At 39.9% G+C, this 16756-nt stretch overlaps 1 long non-coding RNA gene across 1 annotated transcript; it reads left to right on the top strand.

Moving 5' to 3' along the window:
- The first annotated feature begins 9382 nt into the window (after positions 1-9382).
- LOC119476110 lies at positions 9383-11304 on the top strand. The gene is made up of 5 exons (XR_005203943.1): positions 9383-9636; positions 9727-9846; positions 9967-10505; positions 10605-10734; positions 10820-11304. It is a non-coding gene; the product is annotated as an uncharacterized LOC119476110 (long non-coding RNA).
- Positions 11305-16756: the final 5452 nt, after the last annotated feature.

Below are 16756 nucleotides of genomic sequence, written 5' to 3'. Positions count from 1 at the left end.
AGTCCTCCAGATTTCTCTGCTTGAATCCCAGCAGCTAGAATGTGAATGCACCTCCCATTCTGCTGTAGCCTTAAAAGGTGTGTTCAGACTGAACGTGATGTGAAAATTAGGGCAACACAAACGTTGGATAAATGCTTCATTATGTGGGCTTTAGAATTTAAAAAGAGTCGATCTGGGAGAATATAACAAAACTAACTGGAGTTTTACACACTCATGGCAATCTATGCCTATTAGTGAGCTACAGCTGACCCACTACAGCTAACATCTATACTATAATTTTCTGTCTTTGATTAAATAAGCATAGATCGCAAAACACTCCAGCATTCAAGTTAGTGTGATAAATCAAGATGAAAATTGGCTTTACATTCGAGACTGAACACATCTTAAGAGGTACGATGGCAGTTTAAAATAACCTCTCTATTAACCCCATTCTACCCTAATCTTCCTTCCTCTTTCTTCCTGTTTTTGTTGGGGTTTTCCATTGTTTGCTATAACTTTATCAGTTTGTATTTTTGTTTGTTACTTGATTTGGAATGTCCATTTGCATGTACTCTAGAAGAACTGTTAGATGTTTAAACAGTGATTTGATACACTGATAATGTGGTGTAACTCATGAGTTATGAGCTCATGTTGTGTGATAGGCCAATGTATAGGCTTCAGTAGGTGATTGGTTCATTTTTAACAGATTGAATGGTTCAGCTGATGGAGGCTACTAACTTACAAACCTCAGTCAGATAAAGGACCAATGAGTTAGACACACTAGAGTCTAGACTAACATTTTCAACTTAACAACACGTCTGCCCCTGCACTCTTTCTGCTACTAGGGGATGGAGAGGGGGGATGGCAGGTATGGCAGGTAAACAAGGTCCATGGTCCATGGTCTCTTGGACATCGATTTTGGAGGTCCTTGATGTGAAAAACATTGAGAATTGCTCTCAAATCTGTGTGCTGGATTTTTCTAACTTCCATTTAAATCCATCGCTCACTTTATGCTCCTCTGGGAAACAGCCGGGCAAAAAAGTTTAATAAATAAATAAGTAAGTATTAGTTATATAGTATGCATATTTTATAATATTTGTATTGTTCAACACAGGCCATATTGATAGAGACATTAAAATGAAGACAATAGAAATATATTTTTTTACTTTGTACGGCACTTTGTAGGCAGGACGTTTAACTGACGTCATCTATGGAAGTCGACTTTATTACAGTCCGAAATGGTGGAAGGCAGAGGCATGTTGCTGGGCACTGGCGTTGCAATGGAACGTATAATTGACTTTCACTTCTTATCAATATAAATTGTTTGCTATCGTTAATATTTTTTCCGGTCCTATGATGGTCCACCGGAAAGGGCGGGACTTCGTCTCTCAATTGTAGTGATAGTGATGGCCTACATTTCCCATCAGGCCTGCCTAGTCGGAGTGCTGAACTGAGTAGTTTGTTACATTTGCTGTTTATTTCCAAATGCAAATACTTTTTGTTAGTGTTTGTAATGTAATGTCTATGGTCTGTTCAATAAATGGTGTTTAAATTGGTAATTTGACTTTTGTGCTGGTTTATATATAACTCTTAATCTATCATTAGAAATGTAAATGTAATATTATTTGGCAGCATAAGGGAGTTTAAAAATTGTTGATCTTTTTGGACTACTTAACCATGTCATGGTGTCCCTCCTGTTTGAAGGCTACAATAACTATTCTGTGAAGTTGCTAGACTTGACTGGTACAAGTCTGTTGGCTTGTTCAACATCAGTGTATGCAACGTGCCATTGAAATATGACTAATTATATGTGATAACATCATTAAGATAAGTTTGAATATATCGATGTGTAAAAATAAAGTGCCATGTAAAAGTAGGATTTCCATTACCCATACAAGTCATACAATACATGTGACATGCAGATCGACAGTACACAAATTACTCCCTATCTAACATTATATCCAAGTATTTCAAAATAAAAAGCCATTAGCGCTTCTGTCTGTAGGAGTACATGAATGTGAAACATGTAAAGGTTTCTAGTCAGACTGGTAGAGTTGTAACTGAGAGAATGAGACTTGTCGGTCACTTGCCAAAGACATCAAGAAATCCAGCAAGCATGCTGGTGCTGTGGGAAGCAACGCACGGGCATCGATCACCAGGACGTCCCAAACCAACATACATGGACGTACGAGGAGAGAGGCAGGAGAGTGCTGGCGAGCTAGCCAGATGTATGGAGGACCCGAGATAGCTGGAAGCTCCGCTGGAAAGCCCGTCTGAGGACGACCCGATGATATCAATTCCGATAATTGTATTATCACTCTTTTTGATCCACTGCTATTCATTTTTGTTATCCTACTATTTTATTTTAGCTGCTGCGCTATTATTGTGGTTGCTGTGGTTTCTCTCTCTCTTCTCTCTCTCTCTCTCTCTCAACCCAACCGGTTGCGGCAGATAGCCGCCCACCCAGAGCCTGGTTCTGGCTCTAGGTTTTCTACCGCTAAACGGGGAGTTTTCCTGGCCACAGCGTGTGCAATGCTCTTGGTGGGATCTCTTGTTGGGTCTTTAAACTCATAGAGTACGGCCTAAGACCTGACTCTATACTATAAAGTGTCTCCGAGATAACTTCTGTTATGATTTGACGCTATATAAAAAGAAATTGAATTGAATTGAATTGAATTGAAATATAAAATGAACATCTCTAACCGGAGTTCTCTGCTAGTCTCATTCAGCGCAGCACAGGTAGGTCCTCCACTGCTTCCTCACACTTTCCTTCACCGCACAGTAGAACACAAATATAAGAAACCTACAAAACAGAAACAGCATATTTGATGACACACCAAACCTTTACAGTGTGGAGTACAGTGTCATCAGTTTGGACATACAGGTAAGGCAGGGGTGGTAAAGATTATTGAAAGATTATACTTAAAGTACTGTTTACTTTAGTTCAATTTAGTATAAGTAAAATTATTCTGTAAAAATCAACTTAAAAGTATAAAGTATCTTTAAAAGTACTCAAAGTAAAAGTTACTGAGCTATATTTAAAAGTATTATTAGAGTTGAAGAATGATTGTTACATGAGCTTTCCCATTAGATGTAGAAAGCATGTCAACAATTGTTCATATTTATAATTTGTTTGACAGTGTACATGCAATAAGTGCTAAACTTTACAGAACAAAAGTCTTCCAAGTCAATTAAAGAGCAGGGAATAGTATGTGCCTTAAAAAAAAACCCGTACAAATAGCATTAGAGAAACCCTTTGTCTTTTAGAACAGATGCCCTGCAATCCAAACCAACACTACTGTAAGAACCACAACATGTCTGTATCTACAACACTGGATCATCACACCAATCCAAACACTTAATTTTCTCTATCGGCTCAATCATCTTGCTAAGTCAGAAAAACACTTACTGTATGCTGTTTCACAGAGAAACGGGTGCAACTGTTGCAGTAAGTTAACTAAATACAATTACACAAGTACACCATATTGTATGTTTGTTAGGGCTAGTTCAGCCTAGTTCGCTTTTCAGTGAACAAAAGTCCAGCACAGCTGAGAGGTACTTAAACACAGCAGAGGGCAGTAAACCAGTGTGAGTTTGACAGACAAGTTTTTTTCTAGTTCAGTAGGTCCATCTTATCTGAGATACATGCAAGGTCTTCATCCAGCTCCCTTGTACCTTAGATACCTTTTGGGCCTTATGAAGAGAAGAAGTCCTCGTCATCTGATGAATGCATTGCTGCCTGATGTGTTGGTTCGCAGTGTTACTAACATTATTGTAACGAACGGCCACATCATAGGTCCGCTCGTTACAAGGCATTCACAGCTTATGTAACTCGTAGCTACAGTGGCCAGTGGTAAAATGTCCCTGCACATTAATTTATTCGTCGGAGTAGATGGCAGTGCTGCCCTGCCCTTAACATAAACCTGCTGCTAAAGAGTGAATAGGCTGTTTCAGCTTCAGAGATGCCTGTTGCCTGTACACGGTCATGCAATTTCTCTGCTGTTAGCCAGTTTGCACTTATATTGCACAATCAATCCGTGTATTTTTTTAATCAAGCAGTTTTCATTTTTTAATATAAACACTGTATACATTGCTTGTGTTATTTTACATGTTTATTTTTTATCAATAATGTTAAATTCTACAGAACAACGGTTTCACCAAACTGATGTGCAGAAGGAATATGGTTTTGATGGAAATAAATGTATGGATTTGAAGACGTCTGTGTGGTTCTAATCATCACCTGCAGTGAGTTACTAATTAAGTGAATCCAGGCAAAGATATAGCAGGGAAGCTGCACTTCCTCACAAGTAGAGCCAGGCACAGCTGGGTTAGGATTTTGATGCAATGTCCCACAGCGTTCAAGTTAAGATAAGATAAGATAAGATAAGATGGACCTTTATTAATCCCCGGAGGGAAATTCAGGTGTCAAAGCAGCAACATCAGCAAACAGAGTGAATCACAGGAGAGGTAAAGTATACAAAAATTCTAAGACAATAATAGAGATATAAAAGATACAGAGTGAATGGGTGAACATAGTGTGTACGGTCCGTCAATAAATAAATGTAGTATGTACAATAAATAAATAAATAAATAAATGTAATATGTACATATGTGCAGTCAGCAATAAAGTGGTATATAGGATGTATAGTGTAAAAGTGAGTGTAAAGTGCGCCAGATTGTGCATGTTAAATTTCTTAAAAGTCCTAATAGTTGTCATAAGAGGGTCAGCCTTGACAACATGAAGCATCTCATTGGACGTCTAAGGGACATAATAATAGACACCTGTTTTCAATTTTATCTATAAAGTCTATACTGTATATTGTAATTGTGTGGTGTTCAAAACAATCAAGACTGCAGCTTTCACATTTTCACAATATGATCGTCACTCTTGTCTCTTTGTACAATATCAGCGCCCTGCAGACACAGAGAGCCCCGCCAGAGCCCCGCAGAGCCCCACAGACCCACAGTTTTCGACGTACTCATGCGCCAGTAACAGAACCACAGTTAGACGTACGGATGGAGTTCAACAGATACATATATCCAAGATGGACGGAGATTGCAACTCTTATCAAGGCTGCCAACATTATTGAAATGATAGTCCACGTTCTAGCCTTTATTAAATAAAAGTTGTGTATATTATAGTAAATGAAGATTTTTATCAGTATAAACAATCTAAAACAGCTGTATGCCTAACGTTACACACAATAGACTGTACAGTCTGTGTTACACACATACACACACACATACATAGATATAGAGCATACAATATGTACACTGCTCATAATTTTTGTTCAACATTGCAATCACAAAGATGATCTGTTATGAGACTGGAATTTAATCTTAATGGCTATCACTATGATTTGAGAGTATTTGATAAAAGAAACAATAATCTGTATTTGTTATCATAACATGACCAGAAACCAAGGTGTTTCAACTTTTTTGACTCCTAGTGGGTAAACAATCTATGCTACTTCAATGGTAACTAGGAAATGCATTTCTTGCAGAAAACAACAACGCAATGAAATTTGTAAACAGCAGGACAATAGTGCAATGTCCCAGAGTGCAAGGGGTGCTACAATAAATATGGGATGATAAATTGAACAGGTTGCTTTATGTACATGAGGTTGGTGAATATGATAGTATTAATGGCATCCTAAGCTAGCATTAACTAGAGGTACAAAAGATATATCTTTGTTGATGGTAGGTATACTGTAGGTATTTTGTTTTATTTGACTACATACATGGAGAATGTGTTTAAAAGTTAGTAGTATTGATACGGTTTAGAATGAGAGAGAAACAGTCTGATTATGCTAATCTAACTGATGTTATTTACTCTTTAGTCAATGTTATTGGCACGTTTCGTATTGACGCTAGTTGCGTTAGTTTAAAATCTTCAAGATTTGCATCATTAAACAGCATTTATAAAATTTCAGGTCGCCTGCAGAGATTGCGGAGAAGATTATCAGGTCGCCCCTTACCATCCTGCAGGACTTCTACCACTGTCCACAGATAGAGCCTGGCAACCTCATCAAAGAATCCACCCAGCCCCAACATAGAATTACACACTCATGCCCTCTGACGTGGGGGGATAGTTTTTATCCCTTCATTTTTTTTAATGAAGTGTAATTATCTCATCCATTACACTTCTGAAAGCTATTTATATATCAACTGGCCCATCTAGATCGATGTTAAATTAATAAATCTGTTAATTTACGCATTCACACATCAGCAATTTTTTCTTTTGCCAGCTGTCCTTCCTGCATTTGGCAGCTTCAGCTGTCACTATTAACCTAGATTATGTGTTTAACTTCTTCGTATGTGTCTAATATAGGTTTGCTTTTCCTTTGTAAAATGTGCCGCTCTGCCTGTCTGTCTGCAAGTCTGTAGACTTGTCCATGTTTGGATTGGTCATATGCTGTAAACATCACCCCGTTCATGTGAAGGCGCTCATAACCAGACTGAGAAACTCTGGGTGATTACCGAGTTGATACAGAGGATCCTCTTTGTTAAAGGGTGGCTAAGCCATATAACGAAAAGATACCCTGGGAATGTTGAAACTATCTGTAGTCAGACTCGGAATGGTGTATTACTGGGGGATCCAAGGGAGTGCTTTGTTAAATTGGTGCAGTTTTGACACACGACACATTCAATATTAATAAACATTAAATAAACAAGCACACAGCACTGTTCACAGTGGCAGCGGGGCTTCAGGTGAAAGCAATCCTTTTTGTTCCTCAGTAGCGCAGCCTCTCTCTCCCGTCCTGCACTTTCCTCTGTTCTGTGTAAACCTTCGCGCGTGCACATACGCCGCCCCTACCTCACGCGCATCACACACTGCCGGGCACCAAAGTTTCGCTGTCCCCAAAATGAAGCGGTCTATCGCTGATTATTTAAAAAAAAAAACAAATTGAGGAGAGAAGAAGGAGGAAGCTGGTGGTGAGGGAAGAGACTAACAGAGGTGCCGACTCAGACACCACCGATGATGAATGTGCAACAGGCACGGAGAGACTGGGTGACAGACAGGTGAAGAAAAAGAAGTACCACTTTCAGCCACAATGGCTAACACAGTACCCGTGGTTACGGTACGATGGGGAACGCTATGCTGTGTGTTTATTGTAGGCAATGTGTCCGCCGTTGCAGGCACTCTAAACTTGTTGGTGGCTCAACACAGTTTAAGCTTGAAACTTTAAAGAAGCACAATGACAGCAAAAAGCACAAAACTGCCAGGACCGATGCATGACCCGCAACACCTAGCCCTCCCAACCTCTTTTCAGAGGCTAGACGACAGTAATCGCTCAACGGAGGAGAATGAACTGGTCATTAAGTTCAACACTGCCTATAATGTAGCAAAAGAGGAACTCCCGTTTACAATAATTCAAAATCCCTTATGATCATTAATGAAGAAGAACGGGGTTGAATGTGAATCCAACCTACTCAAACGACGTAGCTTGTGTGCAGTTTATAGGAGTAATATGATGGTGACACCAACGTCTCCACCAGAGAATGTGAAATTGTCTATGCCTGTGTCATTGAGAATGGAAGACCGCCAATATCCTGATTGGCCATAGTGAGGTTGAACACCCCATGGCAAAAGGTAAGGGGTGTGTGTGTTTTTTTGTGTGTGTGTGGTCCCTCATTTCTGTTGCTATATAATGACAAATAATGACAATGAAAAATGCTCTATACTTAATTATAAATACCCTAATATTTAGAATTTAATTCATACATTTCAATAAAATGCATTAATAAATATATTAAGCAATCAACATTTCAGTTCAAGGTAAACTAAAAACCAAATATTCCATGTGTGTCTGCTTCATTAAGGCATTTATGCTGCAACCAAGAAAGCCTTTGCTACCCTTGGTCCAAAATGTGCCCACTGGATGGAGACAACCGTAGCAATGGGGGCAGACGTTTTCAGCTGTTAACTTGGGCCCACAAAGACCCAACACCCAGAGCTCTGGGGTCTCATTTATAACCGTTGCGTACGCACAAAACGGGGCCTGAATGTGCGTACGACAATTCCAATGCAATAGTTGTGATCTATAAAACAAACTTGACGGGAGAATGTGCGCACCGGTACGGAAACTTTGACCCGTGCGTACGCACGAATTATGGAGGCCCACCGATGCAGGGGAAACTGGAGACGCAGATGGTGAGGTGGTGAATTGAAGCCAGACTGTAGACATTAAATGTCATTATACGTATAATGGATACCTCTCACACATTTAACTTCTCTTCATACTTATATCCACTTTATCATAAACTATTTAAAAGGCAGTGTTATTTGTGCTATTGCAGCCATAAACTATTCTACAAGCACCTTACAAATGTAAATAGTATCAGCCAACTCAAATCAAATTCTGCTCAATATCTCATCAGCGCTGTCTCACCATCACAGTCCTCCACCTCCGGAGCTCAAAGGAGAGGGTCGGACTACCGACACTCGCAGTCAGCTGTGGAGCAGCTGTTGAAATCCTCATCATCGGTTGTAGAAATCCAAGATTATATCAAATAGCATTAAAGAATGGCAGAGCAGAGCGCCAATAGTTTTAATAATATCTTCTAATAGTGTGCAGATATCATCAAGTATCATATTCGTTTTCATAAAGTTGTTGTGATAAAATCGCTGCAGTGATGACGTGACTTATTAATTTATTTATGTTTTATTAGATAGGGACAGATACAGTATACATATAGACAAAATGAAGACGGCTATCCGATGCAACTATCAGACTGTCTCCAGTGCGCCACCGCGGTGCGCCACTCTGCCTCCTCCAGTCACCTCCACCCAGCACATCTTCACAGTCACCTCCACCCAGCACATCTTCACCAGTATGGATTGTGTAAATTAACAAAGTTAGAAATAAAGCCAGTGACAGCTCTCACACAATCGTTACTCTCCTATCCTCATTATCATTATCAGTCCCTAATCATAATACAGGACAAGTGTCACTATAAAAACTTAAATAATAAATAAATTGTGTTCACCTGTTAAACTTCTTTTTTCTAATGATATCCAGCGTGGTGGATTTTACTGATGTCTTGATCATTTTGGCAAGTTGTGAATCGCTGAAATGGATTGCTGTACAGATATAAACACTGCAGTGACACTGGTAAACATGCTGCATGGTGCTGGTGGATATACGGCACTGAGGACTAAATGACGTGTATAACAGAATTAAGAGGGAACGGAGTATGTTCAGAGACCTCCTCACTACAAGCACCCGTGATCTCTGTGTCAGAAAAACTCCTTATCTCGGTCTTCCTCTCGGTAGTTGCCGTGATTTACCGTAAAGATCAAACAGGCTCATTCACATGCAGAAACATTAATTAGGTGTTTTGCATGGACCATTTATGGTGAAAGTGGGCGTGTAGAGGGGCGGAATATGAGGCGGATCCACGTGCGCACATTTCAGGTGGAGTGTGATTTATAAAGGGAACATTGCGTGCAGGTGTGCGTACGCACGGTTTATAAATCTGATTTTTTTTTGGCGTACGCCATTTTCGGCTTTTGTGCGCACGTACATTTTTAGTATGGATCCTACGCACTGTTTTATAAATGAGACCCCTGGACAGTTTACAGCGGTGTATATGCACATGGACCACCTGGCAGGTGCTCAGCCAATGCAGCACATAGCTGGCAGAGCAAAGAAGGTTAGTATTGCTACCATTTTGAGTTGGGCAGTATTTCATTGTTGAAATCATTTTAACTTGAGAATGAGAACTACACTGATACATTTGCAGATCAAAGCCACCATGGAGGATGGGACATTTGTGTCATTCTGCCACTTTCTGTCAGACCTTTTCTCTTCCATCAGCCGACTCAGCCTGCTGCTCCAGAGAAATGATGTAATCCTACCTCAGGTGAGGGAGACGGAGAGAGAGAAGGGAGCCAGGGGATGAAATATATTTTTGCATCTTCCCCTTAATATGTTTTTGATATGTTAGTTAAAAAAAAAAAAACTGTCTTCCCACTGTTCCCAGGCTGTTAGTGGCATCAAAAGTCTCCTCGCTACCATAGAAACTATGGCAGCCAGACCCAAACCTGATGGGAAGCTGTCTGCATTCCTGGCAGCCATGAAGGAGCAGCACCAACAGAAAGGAGAAGAAACTGGGAGGCGGGGATTTAAATATCAGGTACACATATGTACTGTCTATATAAATGTTTATTTCTTGTTAATAAAATGTACTTAGTGTTTTAAGTTTTTTATTCTTTACAGGAAGTCACCATTCTTAAAGGTGAAGCTGCAAAGCTGGCAGAAGGTCAACCAGTCAGCCAGTGTGCCCCCAGACTGCAAAAAGCCATTGAGCTGACCTGTCAGTCTACAGTGAAACACCCCAAGGACAGATTTAACAGCCTACTTGGTGACTTGTTGTATTTAAACATTATCAGCACACTGACATGTTTAGAGGAGAAGGCAAAGGATACACCAACAGCAAAGGCAGTGAGGTGTTTCAGTGTCTTCAACCACGACTCTTGGCCATATGATACGCTGGAGGTCCTGGACCAAGGTGTAGAAGAGGTGAAGTTATTTTTTGTGCTACATGTATAATATTTCTGTTGATATTATACCTGAAATTATGTTGATAAATACCTTGTTTTCCTTCTCATCTTGTGCCAGGAATTGGTGCAATAAAGAGCAAGCAAAAGAGGAGTTCCAAGAGAAGATAAACACGTCATTCAAAGATAAAAGTTATCTTGGACTGTGGGAAGTCATGATGACAAAAGAGCCCTACTGCTCAGACTATGCAGTATGCTCTGTTATTTTTTTAGTATATAACATGACATGACTGTAGATTTGGATAGTTGGTTTGATCATTACTTGTTTTCTTGCAGAATATCCTACACCTGGTCAGGATCATGCTGGTGCTCCCAATATCTGCAGCAGTCTGCGAGAGAGGCTTTTTGCAAAAAGGAATTAAGTCAGATGTTAGGGCAAGTCTGCACACTGATACTTTGGAAGACCTCATCAGAATCAGTTTTGAGGGAGCAGAGCTGATGGACTATGATGCCAGGCAGGATGTCAAGCAGTGGCTCTCCCAGGGAAAGAGGGTTAGGAGGCTCAACTTCAAGAGCGGGCCCCTCGGAGTTGCAGGGTTTGAAGGAATGTTGTGTTAAGTTAATTTAATGGAAGTTATGTTAATTTAAGTTAAGTGCAAACATACATTCTGTTGTTATGCTTTACTTTCAACAACATTTTTGTTAAGTTTTCTTTTGATGTTATAGAAGATGACCTATTTTGTTAATCACTGTTCGTGGCAGAGAAACTTAATATTCAGATTAAAATATTTTGTAAATATCAAGTTTCGAGGCATTGTCAATGTTTCACTGGGGTATGTAAATTAAGACAACTATTTATTAGCATGCAAGGTCATTGATTAATACCATGCTGTAACCCCAAAAAAAGTGCATGGTGGGAGTGTTGCAGCGAGTTGGAGGGGGTCTGTATTTGCATAAAGTTTAAAAAATCTCAACACAAGATTCAGCAGTGACATAGCCTATTTCTCGCCTAAAATGTTTTCAGAAGTAGATTTTGGTGGATTGTTTAGCTGGAATAGCAGAAAGTTTATGCGCAGGCCACGATGTTGTTTCTTATTTGAAAACGCGGGCAGAGAACCAGGGACCAATCAGGTGCATTCCACGACAGGGTATGTCACTGCTTGAGTGGCCAGTTGAGTGGAGCAGCGCGTTCTCTAGTGTCCACTGGTGGATATATAGCGCGATGCTTCATGTTGACTGTTTAACGCCGAATTCCCACCAGAACAGCAGCAAAATGTGGCCTGCCGTGTGCTGCCATGCAATGTCTATAAAGCTGCGGCGAAGTACGGGCAAACTAAAAGTTCAGAAAAGTTTAACGCTACATTTCCACCAGATCTGGCAAGAGCGCTTGAAGACGCGCTGCTTCACTCAACTGGCCACTCAAGTGGTGACTTACCCTATCGTGGAATTAGGGATATGATGGTGGGGAAACTTTCCCACCGGTTAATAAACCTGTGACAACACCAGTGTTACTAATTACACTGGACCTTTTACAAGAAAAGATGTAGGTCAATATGTGTAGTGCGCTTACTTTGATCACCTGCTGTGACCACTCCGTCCTCCTCACGGCAACTGCCTCATTTACGTTATGGTACCCTGATAGCATTGGGTTTAAATCTGAAATATTGTCAAATAGGTATTTTCTTCTTTTCGTTTCAACACCAAATCCTCCGCTATAATATTGTCTGTCAACTCTCTCTCATCACGTGTGTGTAAAATATGACTCCTGCTACTCTGAGCTGAGACTACCTATGGAGTGGACACTTTCACTTTATAGTGTTGATACGCCAAAATAAACTAAATGGGTTTTATTTCTGAAAAAAAAAAAAAAACGACGGTGGTTAAACTAAGCATTGTTGATCCAAAATAAAGACAGATTCAGCAACTACATGGCTTATTTATTACTTATTAGTAAATAATTTGTTCCCGCCTGAAACACATGAACACGCCTCCCGGACGCAAAAAAAAAATTATTATTGCGGTGAGCCGCTGGCTGGTGCGAATTCGGCACTTTGGTCAGTTGTGCTGCTTGATTAGTTAGCTGTTAGCTGTATTAGCCCTGTTAGCTGTTAGTCAAACACACCACAGGTCTCTGCTGCCCACCGGCTGCTAACAGCTAACCTTAACAATCTTTCTCTTACCGACATGAGAAGACGCGCTCCATTGTAGTTAGCGCTCGGTTCAGTTTGTCATTTGCTAAGAGAGAGTTATACATACATAACGTTACATACATACGCTATTGTCTTACCCTGGCATGTTAATCAAGAGAGGGACAATTCGTTCATAACCGTAGCCTTCTTCTTCTGCTGCTGCTGCTGCTGCTGCTTCTTCTTCTTCTTCTATATTTTATTTCGAAATTTCAATACAGTAGTTACATAAACAAAACTTATTATTATTATTTAGTATTTATTAGCGCTTAGCAAACTACCTTAGAGGTGGACCTGCAGCCAATCAGTAAACAGATCCTGTGACATGATGACCTAGTAAATAATTTGTTCCCGCCTGAAACACATGAACACGCCTCCCGGCTGCAAAAAAAAATGATTATTGCGGTGAGCCGCTGGCTGGTGTGAATTCGGCACTTCGGTCAGTTGTGCTGCTTGATTAGTTAGCTGTTAGCTGTATTAGCCCCGTTAGCTGTTAGTCAAACACACCACAGGTCTCTGCTGCCCACCGGCTGCTAATAGCTAACCTTAACAATCTTTCTCTTACCGACATGAGAAGACGCGCTCCATTGTAGTTAGCGCTCGGTTCAGTTTGTCATTTGCTAAGAGAGAGTTATACATACATAACGTTACATACATACGCTATTGTCTTACCCTGGCATGTTAATCAAGAGAGGGACAATTCGTTCATAACCGTAGCCTTCTTCTTCTTCTTCTTCTGCTGCTGCTGCTGCTGCTGTTTCTTCTTCTTCTATATTTTATTTTGAAATTTCAATACAGTAGTTACATAAACAAAACTTATTATTATTATTTAGTATTTATTGGCGCTTAGCAAACTACCTTAGAGGTGCGTTACCACCACCCACTGGACTGGACTGTGGAGCAGTAGATGTAGTCCGCAGTCATGACTGTAAAAAGCAGTCAATAAAATATGTTGTCAATAAAATGTTTTCAAAAAGTGTGACACACTGCTACCACGAGACCAAATACATAATCTCCTGACGGAGATAATAGTTAACATGTTTTTCATATCCCATTTACTATTTTAGTATGCATAAATTCACAAACAACTCTACAAATGTTTTTAATATTATAATAATTTACTGTCTTAATACAATTTGGATTGCAATATTGTAGATTTGGCCCTTATTTCTATTGGTAATAACCGTGTACTCATCAAGTTGATTGTTGTGATCTGTTGGCTTTTCTAGTAACATAACTGATAGAAATGACTGAAATTATCTTTTGAGATCAACAGTTCATACATTCCTGAATGGACACAAAGCAATACTGTATATTTTTGCATGCTGTTGTATTTTGTTTTGTACAATCCTCCAGCTCTGCTTGAATCCCCAGCAGCTGGAATGTGAATGCTCCTCCCATTTCTGCTGTAGCCTTAAAGGTGTGTTCAGACTGAATGTAACATGGAAATTAGAGGCAAAACAAAACTAAATGGATTTCCACACAATCATATGCCTATTGTTAGCGAACTACAGCTGACTCACTACAGCTAATATCTGCACTATAATGATCTATTTTTGGTTTACACTCCAGCAGTCAAGTTAGTGTGAATAAATCAAGATGAAAATTGACTTTACATTCAGTCTAAGCACATCTTAAGGGGTACAATGGTGGTTTTATTTTCCCCACCTCTATTAACACCATTCTACCCTAATCTTCCTTGTTTAACAGTGATTTGGTACACTGATAATGTGGCGTAACTCACCTTACAACAGCTGTGTGTTCTCTTGTTTTCCTTAGATTTTTTTTAAGGTTCTTTACTCTTGAGTTATGAGCTCATGCCAGGGGATAAGCTAATGTGTAGGCTCACCACAGATTGTATCAACGCAATGTAATCATGCCCAGTGAGACTGAAGTGTTTAAGCCCAAATGTGTTTTTTACGTTTTTTGGCTGGACCGCAGAGGGCCAGCCCTAAAAACGCAAAAGTCTGTCACTGAGTGAGTGAATGAGTGAGTGACTGACTGAGTGATGAAGTACAGGATTGGTCGGCCGACTGTTGGAGTTTCCTCATTGGCCGTTGCTCTTTCAAAATGAAAAGGCGGGGGGAACAGTCCTGTGTTTACGTTTTCTGGGGAGCGTGTCAACGGTTCAATGTATCATTGCTCCTCTGCTCCTCTGCCGGCTTGCCTTCACTCACACACTGCGCTCGTTCTCGCTCTTTCGCTCCACTCTCACGTGCATGCGCGCACACTACACACTTCAGAAGAGTTAGTTTAGCTCTGAGAATATCTAGTGAATATGCAGTGGACGTTTGTGCAGAAATAAATGCTGCAGCTCCTCCAGACCAAGAGAAGTTTCCCGTGTCTCGTGAAGTGACAGGGCTCTGCAGCGAGAACCGTTATCGTCTCCGATCAAAACTCCGGTGTCTCCCTTGTTCCCTCCGGCCGCGGTCGGGAGGCAGAAGTAGGAAAAGCACTAGGATTAGTAGTGATTCATGGAGAAACCTTCATCTGGTCAGCCAACATTACTGCCAAGCAGGTGAAATATAGAGTGATATTGTGGTTTTAGCTGACGTGTATCGCCTCACTGTTTTGAGCGTTGCTCATTCATGTCTATGTAGGGCGAGCACAAGCGCGAGCCCGAGCAACAGGACGCTGACTTTCGTTGACTTAACAGCCACAGGTGTTGCTGTTAACAAGCAATTTCTGATTCTTACAAACAGTCCTTTTAATTGCAACAAACTTGTAAAGAATTTGTAAAAAGGCCGAATTCATGCTTTGTCAAGTCTGTCTGCAACACAACAAGCAAACAACTTTTAAAATGCTTGTTTTCTGAACGAAGTTTGGATCGATCAATGCCAGGCTATGCTAACATTGTAGCTACTCAACATAACGTCATCTAGGCATAAGTACGGCAGCGATGTTGTTGTAAACGGATCAAAAGTGTGCCGATATAACTACATAATGATGCTGATTAATAAAAAGTCTGAATTCATGCTTTGTCGGGTCTGTCCGCAAGACGACAAGCAAACCACTTTTAAAATGCTTGTTTTCTAAATGGAATTCGGATTGATCAGTGCCAGGCTATGCTAACATTGTAGCTGCTCCATTAACACTCCATCTAGGAATAAATACGGCAGCAACAACGTCAGTGATGACATAAACCTTAACGAAGATGTTCTTACACACCACTTATATGATGAATGCTTTTGATACACATGCTTTAATAAAAAACTGAAATATTTTTAACTTTGCATACTGTATGTCATTCTCATACCTTTTCACCTTGTATAAAATGTATAATATACTGACTAGTAAATGTTACCATTTACTATTACTGAATGTCATTTGCTTCATTATAAGTTGTCTTTCAATCAAACATTAAGATATAAGTGGAAAAAAAACTGTTCGCAAAACATAATAGACATGACCGCTGACTATTTGTGTAATAATTTAGCCACAAATTCACATACTGACCATATACGGTCCAGCCACATACTCGGTTTTGACGAGTATTGTTAAGACTGTATTGGGTGCATGTAAATGACGGTGATTGTAGCTTACATATACAGTAAACAGCATGTTTACGTGTGATCAACCCTGTGGGACTTACATTAAATTTATTCATTCAATATAATTTCATCGAATGCTGTTCTGTCCCACTTGAGATACTCTCTGTGACCTCAACAATTAAAAGTGTTTTTTGGGGACAATTCCTTAACTTTTGTTTTTCTTTTTTAAAAAAAAGGGAATTGATGTATACTAATCAAAGACACCCTTTGGAATATCAGTGAGCAGAAAAACAATGTAGATACAGCATGAGCCATTGATAAAGGTTTGCACAGTTGTGTTATGTGTGACATGTGCTAATTAGCAACATACAGCTGAAGATGATGGGAATGTCATTCATTTTGAGGATTTTGGTCATCAGCTAAAGTATTGGACAAATTAAATTTTAGACTTGATGGCACTAGAAGAAAGAGTTATTAGCCTACAATTTATCAAGGGACCATGGATGTCCGTACAAAATTTAATCTTAATCCATCCAGTAGCTGTTGAGATATCTCAGTATGAACCAAAGTGGTAGATTGACCAAATGACAGACATT

This window comes from Sebastes umbrosus, chromosome 17 (assembly GCF_015220745.1).
Source record: "Sebastes umbrosus isolate fSebUmb1 chromosome 17, fSebUmb1.pri, whole genome shotgun sequence".
Classification (NCBI taxonomy): Eukaryota; Metazoa; Chordata; class Actinopteri; order Perciformes; family Sebastidae; genus Sebastes; species Sebastes umbrosus.
The sequence above is the reverse complement of the archived record's forward strand: the minus strand, read 5'-3'. Positions and strand labels throughout refer to the sequence as shown.